At 42.1% G+C, this 10,341-nt stretch overlaps 1 long non-coding RNA gene across 1 annotated transcript; it reads right to left on the reverse strand.

Moving 5' to 3' along the window:
- Positions 1–6,124: 6,124 nt before the first annotated feature.
- Positions 6,125–9,080, reverse strand: LOC135236381 (uncharacterized). Its single transcript, XR_010324569.1, has 3 exons — positions 8,926–9,080; positions 8,576–8,657; positions 6,125–6,170 (listed from the first exon to the last, which is right to left on the reverse strand). It is a non-coding gene; the product is annotated as an uncharacterized LOC135236381 (long non-coding RNA).
- Positions 9,081–10,341: the final 1,261 nt, after the last annotated feature.

Below are 10,341 nucleotides of genomic sequence, written 5' to 3' on the forward strand. Positions count from 1 at the left end.
CGCCAGGTCATAATGAGCAGTAATGTAGCCATCGTGTTGATGTGTCACTTTGATGGCTGATCTGCTGAGTGTTCGCAAATCATCCAAAAAATAACCAGCGGTGATAAATCACAATTAAAACGATTGCAGCGAAGACACCGACCAAGTTCACCTGATGAACTTGTACTGTGAACACATTTAGCATGTCTGTAAATCCCGGAGAAGCCTTCGGAGCCCTGAGTCGAGAACCCTGTCTTAAATCGCTTAACAAACATGTTCCTTTCTAAATGCCAAGATGGTTAATTTCGTTAAATTCTGTGTGTGTGATTTTATCGTGTGTTGTATATTCAGCAAATGAACCTTGAAACTCTTAATTCGCTTCGTGAAACTGAAAAAGTGTTTATCCCAAAATCGGGATTATAGTAGCTTTGTCACATGCGTGAAGCATGGCCCAGGTAGACATTTACGGAATGTACACGACTGACAAGCCGCCAAACACGTTTGACAGATTGAATGTTTGCCGGTTAAGGTTAGCTAGCTAGTCAAATGGCTTGGTAGCCGAAGTTGCGAACTGTTTTAGCACAGGCTACTACTGGACTACCAAATATAGCAAGCTGATTACGCTTTCTGCCAAGTAATTATTTGGTTAAGTAGGCTAAAGGAAATAGTAAAAATGACTCGGCTACCGAAAAACTTAAGAGGAGGATTATTTTATGGTCGTCTAGTGCAGCTGTAAATAGCACACGCCATAATGAAATCACCACGAAATGGGATGCCTGCATTTTCAGACTTAGCACAGGCGGACCGCAGCCGGAGCCGCAATGGCAAGGCCAAGAAGTGCCACCGCCCACCCCAGTGACCATAGACTGTAGCCCCTACTGTAGCATAGTCCTCCGCAGTAATCCGGAAGTGACGCAAGCTGTACCTCATTGGTCCAGAACAAATATTGGCACTGTGCCCAAATGACGCAATAAATCATGAAATCGACCCATGGACAGTCATAAGACCAATAAAATACACATATTATGACTATTTGTTCTTCTAAGAAAAAATTATTGACTTTGTATTTTGATCGCATTTGTACCGTAGACTTACATGGAAACCGGATATGAAAACACCTATACTGGAGCCATCCGTAGTGGCGCTAGTGAGCAACCAGGAAATGAGCTTCAAAAACGAAGTCTGGTTTTGGCCGCTTGTTCCAGACACGTTTTAGCCTTCTCACTCAAGCCCCCTCCCCCACAGCCTTTCAAATGTCTGTATCTTCCAGGATACAAACACTGTTTAACGGCTAAATTTCCCTGCCCTTCTTTCTAAAAAAGGCGAAGGGGGAGGAATCGCATGAACCGTGGTGGCTCTTGGGTACCGCAGGTTTAACTCGTGTTCGAAACTAGCACCTCGGCTAATTCTGCTTTTGGGCTGGGTTCAACTTACGCAGAGGAGGAAAATCCAGGTTCAGAAAGTAAAATTCCTCCCCAGTATTTTGTCCAACCACCTGGATTTACGAATTAGCACAATTCTTCAGCCAGGAGGTAGAACTAATACTTTTATTGAACCCCCTGGAATAATTTGTCCTCTGCATGTGACCCATCCTAGCTTTGGAATACATCTTATTTAATTTCGGTGAGGCAAGATAGCCTATATTGTTTGTAGTACCGTAACTTGGCGTCATTTTGATATCAATACTTTTAATGGCAGGCCTGGATTTTGGCAGTCTAAATGAATGAGTTATAGACGGTGTATGTCTTGTATGTGTGAGTAACTTGGCATTTTTGTACGTTGAAAACGTGTTTTTTATGAGATATACACTTACCTCAAGGGCACTGACTTTCTTGCTGGCGTCAGCCATCTTCATGTAAAAAGAAATGTAAAAAAATTATCCCACCATTTTGACAGCTAGTCACATGACCCATCCCCCATTAATGTTTCCAGACAAGTTTTAGCCTTCTCACTCAAGCCCCCTCCCCCACAGCCTTTCAAATGTCTGTATCTTCCAGGATACAAACACTGTTTAACGGCTAAATTTCCCTGCCCTTCTTTCTAAAAAAGGCGAAGGGGGAGGAATCGCATGAACCGTGGTGGCTCTTGGGTACCGCAGGTTTAACTCGTGTTCGAAACTAGCACCTCGGCTAATTCTGCTTTTGGGCTGGGTTCAACTTACGCAGAGGAGGAAAATCCAGGTTCAGAAAGTAAAATTCCTCCCCAGTATTTTGTCCAACCACCTGGATTTACGAATTAGCACAATTCTTCAGCCAGGAGGTAGAACTAATACTTTTATTGAACCCCCTGGAATAATTTGTCCTCTGCATGTGACCCATCCTAGCTTTGGAATACATCTTATTTAATTTCGGTGAGGCAAGATAGCCTATATTGTTTGTAGTACCGTAACTTGGCGTCATTTTGATATCAATACTTTTAATGGCAGGCCTGGATTTTGGCAGTCTAAATGAATGAGTTATAGACGGTGTATGTCTTGTATGTGTGAGTAACTTGGCATTTTTGTACGTTGAAAACGTGTTTTTTATGAGATATACACTTACCTCAAGGGCACTGACTTTCTTGCTGGCGTCAGCCATCTTCATGTAAAAAGAAATGTAAAAAAATTATCCCACCATTTTGACAGCTAGTCACATGACCCATCCCCCATTAATGTTTCCAGACAAGTTTTAGCCTTCTCACTCAAGCCCCCTCCCCCACAGCCTTTCAAATGTCTGTATCTTCCAGGATACAAACACTGTTTAACGGCTAAATTTCCCTGCCCTTCTTTCTAAAAAAGGCGAAGGGGGAGGAATCGCATGAACCGTGGTGGCTCTTGGGTACCGCATTTTTAACTCGTGTTCGAAACTAGCACCTCGGCTAATTCTGCTTTTGGGCTGGGTTCAACTTACGCAGAGGAGGAAAATCCAGGTTCAGAAAGTAAAATTCCTCCCCAGTATTTTGTCCAACCACCTGGATTTACGAATTAGCACAATTCTTCAGCCAGGAGGTAGAACTAATACTTTTATTGAACCCCCTGGAATAATTTGTCCTCTGCATGTGACCCATCCTAGCTTTGGAATACATCTTATTTAATTTCAGTGAGGCAAGATAGCCTATATTGTTTGTAGTACCGTAACTTGGCGTCATTTTGATACCAATACTTTTAATGGCAGGCCTGGATTTTGGCAGTCTGAATGAATGAGTTATAGACGGTGTATGTCTGAGTTACTTGGCATTTTTGTACGTTGAAAACGTGTTTTTTTTTTCTTTTTGCAAAGCGTTTTATTATGAGTGTGAGACATGTGAAGTGACCCTGTAAGAAACGGTTGTGGATTATCGCTATCCTTGTGTGAATTTGTACAGTCTGATTAGCGTGTATCGTTTAGCAGTTTCGGTTTGCTATATTGGCATGGCAGGTATGCCATCCCGCCAAGTTACGCCTTGGTGGGGGCATGCCCCATACCTATACAGCACCAAGAGTTTGGCACCTTTCAGGGTTCCCCACAGAAATAACCACAACAGCCACAGACACTCAGCCCTTAAAAACATTAAATTCTGTACATTCTGACCCCATTTCAACAGACAGATTTCATATACAACTTCACATGTCCACACAATAAAGCCCCAAACTAAAGGGAGAAGAAGGAGAAAAAAAATCCCAAAATTGGTCACTCTCCCCAATATTTCCTCAATTCTTTCAAGTCACTTGGCACTGTGTTTTGTAATCTTACCATTTTACAATGTCATGCAAACTTTGTGTCAGATCAAAGTGTCACATATTTCAAATTGCCTCATGGAACACATTGAAATTCATGTAGAAACCTGCTGGTGAGTAACTACAGGAAGTATATTTCTCCAGAAAACATGTTTATACTTGCTTCTGAACTGAATTTGAGTAAATGTACAAGTGATTGTATATTTGCTACGTACAATAAATACTGCATGTAAAATACATATGGTACATATATACATAAAGATCTTCTTTATCCCCATGGGGACATTTCCCTCGCAGCATGTTACATTCACATTTACGAACAGACATTTATGCCAAGAAACATACAATCATTCACAGAAAGGCTGGGCAGCGAAATACATACATACCAATACAAACTGGACATATAGACGCCTATTCAATCAATCTTGACTGTGAGAAAGCCATCCACACATATGTTTGGCCTGTCCATGTACTGCATGCTTATACACACAGGGCCAAGTGACTTGAAAGAATTGAGGAAATATTGGGTAGCATTGCTTTGGAATACATCTTTTTTAATTTCAGTGAGGCAAGATAGCCTATATTGTTTGTAGTACCGTAACTTGGCGTCATTTTGATATCAATACTTTTAATGACAGGCCTGGATTTTGGCAGTCTGAATGAATGAGTTACAGACGGTGTATGTTTTGTATGTGTGAGTAACTTGGCATTTTTGTACATTGAAAACGTGTTTTTTATTAGATGTGTAAAACAGTGGCCGTAACAAAGGGTGCGGTGGCGTAAGTGTAAACGCATCAGAAACGCAGGTGAAATATGGCCAGTGTATGTACTCACGGATTTGACGGCCATCCAACGAGCCTTGATTGACAAAAGAATCAGCAAGCAAGCCCGTAGAATTAGAGCTCCCTAGGTCGCAACTTGTGTACTGTTCTGTCCTGCTCCGTTGTCTGTTATTTCGTGGAGATGCACTTTCAGTGTTTGTAAGGTTTATAAGGCATTTTGATAGTCTTATCTGCAGGTAGGAATCCTCTTCGCTGTTTTGCTAAGCTAGAACTGGAAAACTTGATAGTGGAGAATAGGAGCAGGCGCATATGTCCCAGCAGGCTTTGCATATGAGAAAATAAGAACAGTGTGAGAGAAATGAGGAGGAATGATGAAATTGCGTAGTTGAAACAATATGTTTTTAGCAGAATGGGCATGTAGGTGAAGGTTGACATGATCACAGACTATAGTGCGAAGTAAATGAAGTGACCATGAGCGAGCTTAGTTTCCTTATCGAATGGTATATATAACAGTCTGTATAAGGCATTAGTTATTAAAGTGGAGGGTTAAGTAATGTGTGGAATCTAATGCACTGATGTGCTTTTCTCATGTTCAGTACGAGTAGTTATGATTTAGAGTGAGACATTATTTTAAATGTAGTGTTTTAATGTGGAGTTGGAGATCGTACATACGTAGTAATTGTTTGTATGTGACTAGGTAGAGAACAGGGCGAGGTAACATGAATGTAGAAACGTGGCGTTTGCTGATAAGAAGGTTTTGTATGGTAGCCAAGTGAAGAAATATAGTTAGTAGAAATGGCACAGTGGTGAACTGGTGTAACTTTTTAATAAAAGGAATACATTTGCCGTCATGAAATGCAAATGGGTGGCCGTGAGTGAGTTTTGGTAAAGCAAATGTAAGCGTAAGAAAACGTTAGTGTAAAAGAGGAAATGATCTGCCTGAAGGCGAGGCGGGAATCAATCCTTACCAGTCTTACCAGTTAATAACTGAATATGCAGACGGTACGTCATAATCCAGTGTATACGTTCAGTGAACGGCAGGTAGATATGGTGCAAAAGCAATAATTGAGAAGTAGTAGTTGGTGAGGGTAAAAGCAGGTTAAAGAAACATGTTCCTAGCGGGGCTTGAACCTAGGACCCCATGCTCCCAAGATTGTAACCTTGCCCACTAGGCCACAGGCAGACTAGCTGTTTAAACTGGAAATGTTTCAGAGTAAAAAGGTATGGGTATTTTGCGTGTGTATGCAAGTTTTTGATTGGGTTGTGTAAGTGAAGATTTGGCTGGTGTCAGTAAAATGTCCAATGGGGAGACATGTTGTTACTGGAATAGGTGGCAGGAAAAATAAGAATGAGAAGAAGGAGAAGGAGAAGCCCCGTTTGGGGATTTATTGTGTGGACATGTGAAGTTGTTTATGAATTCTGCCTGCTGAAATGGGGTGAGAATGTACAGAATGTAATGTTTTTAAGGGCTGAGTGTCTGTGGCTGTTGTGGTTATTTCTGTGGGGAACCCTGAAAAGTGCCAAACTCTCGGTGCTGTATAGGTATGGCATAAGATGGCAGGATGGCATACCTGCCATCCCTATTATATTTTGAAAACAGAATATTTACAATCGAACAATGTGATATTAGAGAGGATTCAAACACTACTGCCTGTCTATAGAAACATGAAAATCCTTGAAAAACGATTCCCCATCAGATAGATCCTTAATCACTCCTTTAAAAACGTTAATATTTATGTGTTTATATATGCTGTCTATGCAATATGCAATGGAGGTGTTTTGCTAGGAAAGAAATTGAACTGTCCTTTGATTTCAGTGCTAAATGATGGCTAGCAAAAAACAAAACAAATATATGTTTACTTAAATAAAAAAAGACAAGGATTTGCTCCCATTCAGCCAGAATAGCATTAGTGAGGTCGGGCACTGATTGGGCTGTAAGAGGGAAATTAAACTGGGACCCAGAAAAGGCTGACATTTGAACGAGCCAGCATGCTGGGACGCAGCGTGTACTTCAAAGGACCCGAGAGCCTTGTGGTAAAACAATAAGTCACTCGGACTTCCTCTGAATGGGCAGGCCATTTGGCTCTCTGGAATGTTACCACCTGGACACAACCAAGATAAGGGGAACTAGTCTCTTTGTCTGTGGTTGTGGGTGTGGGTGTTTTGGGGTCGTAAAGGGTGAAGCGACCGGCACCTGGTGGGGGCACTACACGGGACAGTACCACACTGCCCACATATGGACCCCTCTGACATTACACTTTGTATTTCTTTTCTGGATCTGGACTTTAAATCATCTGTTTATCCTATTTACAAACCCCAGAAAACCGTACAAACCATGCACATGTTTTCATTGTATTATTGTATTATGCATTATGTAATAATAACATGGATTGCATGTACAATGGTTAAACAAAAGGGTATTTTCATGACAACTGCACCATAATATTACATCCACTTGACATGTTTAGTATGGACATATTCAGGAAAATTATAGCAATTGAATGAAATATGTTTCATACCAAATAGAATTTGTAAAAACATAGTTTCAATAACTCAGGAAAAACCTAACACAATGGAATGTCCTCTCTGGTAATCATCTCCTTTTCCCCATTTCCCCACCAATTGTTTTAACAACCTCCTCCAAATGGTGGGGGCCAGAATTAGAGATTTATGATTCGGACAGGTTAATTTAACGCGGGATTTGGCTTAAAAGGAAGGGAGACAAAGCAACCATGGAAGATCGTAATCGACTTCCCACAGTGCACATACTCTGTGCGCTGCGTGTAGACAGACAAGGAAGATCGTAACCGACTTCCCCACGTTACACATAATCTGTGTGGTGTGTGTAGATTCACAAGGAAGATCGTAATCGACTTCCCACCATGCACATACTATGTGCGCTGCGTGTAGACAGACAAGGAAGATCGTAATCGACTTCCCTCAGTACACATACTAGGCTATGTGTTCTGTGTAGAGATAGCCATGGAAGATCGCAATCGACTTCCCGCACTGCGCATACTCGATGTTCTGTGTGTAGCTAAACAGGCTGGGTAAGAACCCTTTTACTCTGTATTTCTGTTTTTAACCTTTATAATTGATTTTGGAATTGAAGATAATAACCTACCTGCCTGTTAAATAAATTCTTCTGATTTTAACTTGCGTGGTCTTCATGACTCTAATCCATTTTATCTTCTTTTCAGCCGAAATTCCGTTTAAATACTCAGGGGGGCAATTCTGACTAGGACCTACTGATCAGGGGTCTAGTACAGTAAACGTCTGTAGTGGGGTCTTCAAGTTAGATAGGTGACCACGATCTGCCTGTTAAGGGATTGGTGGGATCGGTTCTGGTGTTGTTTGGCATAAGAGGACCCATGGGCGTAGTACGCTGGTTCTCCCCAAATTCGCCTTAAGGAGCCTGATAGATTCTTCACCGCCCTGGGCTCATAACTGTCTATGCACTATCCATGTAAGCCAGGCATGGAAGGCATGTATTATGGTGGTTAGCCTCCTACCCTCTGGATTCTTCACCGAACTGAGACTTAACAATAATGCTAAACCCGGGAGCATATATTGAGGAATAATGGCACAAGATAGAGTCGAGTGTAATCACTCCCAAGTTCCACGTATAGTTAAAGCCAAATTTTAAATTATCATGTAAAATGGAGTCAGATTTAACACGAGAGTAAAACATAGTAACTGTTACGCTTTCTTGCTGTAGTCACGGATAGATCGGGTGTGTTGTTCCGCGTATTTGTGAATATTCTGATGCTCCCATTGGAATATTGACAGTCCGGCGACAGATCGGATATATCTCTGATGACAGCATAGCCCCGTTTACGAACGGAGAGTAACCAGAGTGCTACTGATCCGTTTCAGGCCAGCTTTAAGCGGGATATGAAGCAGCGCCTTCATATCTAACCCGTGGCAACGGAACCAGTGCATTCTGAAGTATAATTGTGCCCTGTTCTTATGAACAGAGGAAAAATAACTAACATCTCCGGTTTTGAATCACACCAGCCAAGGGAGAACACGCGATACCTTCCCCTCCAGCTACAAACCCTCATTGGTCTAGCTGTGAGGTGTTTACAGGGCGATCAGGCCTGACAAGCATTTGGCTTACCAATTGATCCCCAAGGTATTGAATGGGGTTGGGGTCAGGGCTCTGTGCAGGACAGTCAAGTTTTTAAAGGGTCTTCACCAAACTGTTGGGGAAGCACAGAACAATCTAGAATGTGATTATTTGCTGTAGATTTGTAAGATTTGCCTTCACTGGAAATAAGGAGCCAAGCCAAAACCACAAAAAACAGCACCAGACCAAGGGGTGTCCAGATACTTTTGGTCATAAAGTGTATATTTATCTAATCCTTAAGCAAATTAACTATCCATTCAGCAGATTAATACAATTAAGACTAATTTGTATAAACAACATATCAAAAACATGCCTGTTTATCCTGATTATCCAGTGCTTACCTTTCCGGTGTTTGATGTGTTTCTGTCTTGAAGTTCTTCCAAATTCTAATTTGGTCTGCATGTCTGATTTCTATTTATCATGCTTCTCGAGCACGAGAAGGAAGTACGTGCAATAAATGTCCTCCCCCTTTGCCTTTTTGAGAAAAGGGGGCAGGGAAATTTAAATTTAAACTGTCTGCTGTTCCCGCCCCCGCTCACGCCCGCGTAGAGACAGGACAAGCCTTGGCCCCACGATGAGGGAAAACACTCCGTTACCCGCTCCATGCAGTTAGCATTAGCAGTCAGTGGATTACTGAGATTAGGAAAATGTGTAAATGCTGTTCTGTGTTGGGCTATACAAATAACAAAGCCAAAAAACCCCAATAGATACGACTTTTCCAGGAAATGTTCTTTCACACTATATTGTAGCTGAATAATTTACTGAATATTGTGATTATCATCAAAACAGGCATATTGCAACACCCCAAATTTGAGGTCCCCCTATCAAGATTGTACTCTCCTAGACTCTTGTTAGACCCAGTATGAAATCGCTTACGGTATGTTGTCCAATTTTTTTTCGGTTTCCATTTCTTGTAAATGGTCGCCTTCCTATCAACAGAGTTAACAATTACCTAATGGATGTTTGAAAAAAATAACAAAACTATGAGCTGGGAAATTCCCCAAACATCTCCATGGCTAAACAGTAGCCAAACGCGTGACCAGGTAACTGTCCGCAATCAAGCGGTGAGTCAATAGATTACATTACAGGCATTTAGCAGACGCTCTTATCCAGAGCGACTTACACAACTTTTTTTACATAGCACTTTACATTGTATCCATTTATACAGCTGGATATATACTGAAGCAATTTCGGTTAAGTACCTTGCTCAAGGGTACAACAGCAGTGTCCTTACCCGGGAATCGAACCTGCGACCTTTCGGTTACAAGCGCAGTTCCTTACCCACTGTGCCACACTCCGTAGATCAAGGGAGACTGATCATAATGAGCTTGGCACAGTTCTACAAAATCAATGAACAGACACATGGACTGCATTCTGTTACCGGTGAACGTGGCTGTGCTATTGTAAACAATTGTGCAAAAAAAAAAAGAAATATGAAGGGGGAGAACAAGGGAAGAAAGAGAGAGAGAGAGACAGAGAGAAAGAAAGAGAGAGGGGGGGGGGGGGGAGAGAGCACAGCAGCCTCTTTTTGAGTGTGGTAGCTCAGCCCTCACCTCCCCACCCCCCACCCCCCCACCTCAGGCTCATGAGTCTCAAAATTCAGTGAAGACAGAAACCAGAACACAATTCTGGGAACTACCGAGGGTCCCGATAGCTCTGGGTACGGATGGTTCCGGAACTGTTTTGTGCAATGGAAAGGGGGCCTCAGTGCCCTTAATGCCCTCCCAAGCCCCCCCAAGCCCCCCCACCGTGGTACA

Source organism: Anguilla rostrata, chromosome 1 (genome assembly GCF_018555375.3).
Source record: "Anguilla rostrata isolate EN2019 chromosome 1, ASM1855537v3, whole genome shotgun sequence".
NCBI classification, from domain to species: Eukaryota; Metazoa; Chordata; class Actinopteri; order Anguilliformes; family Anguillidae; genus Anguilla; species Anguilla rostrata.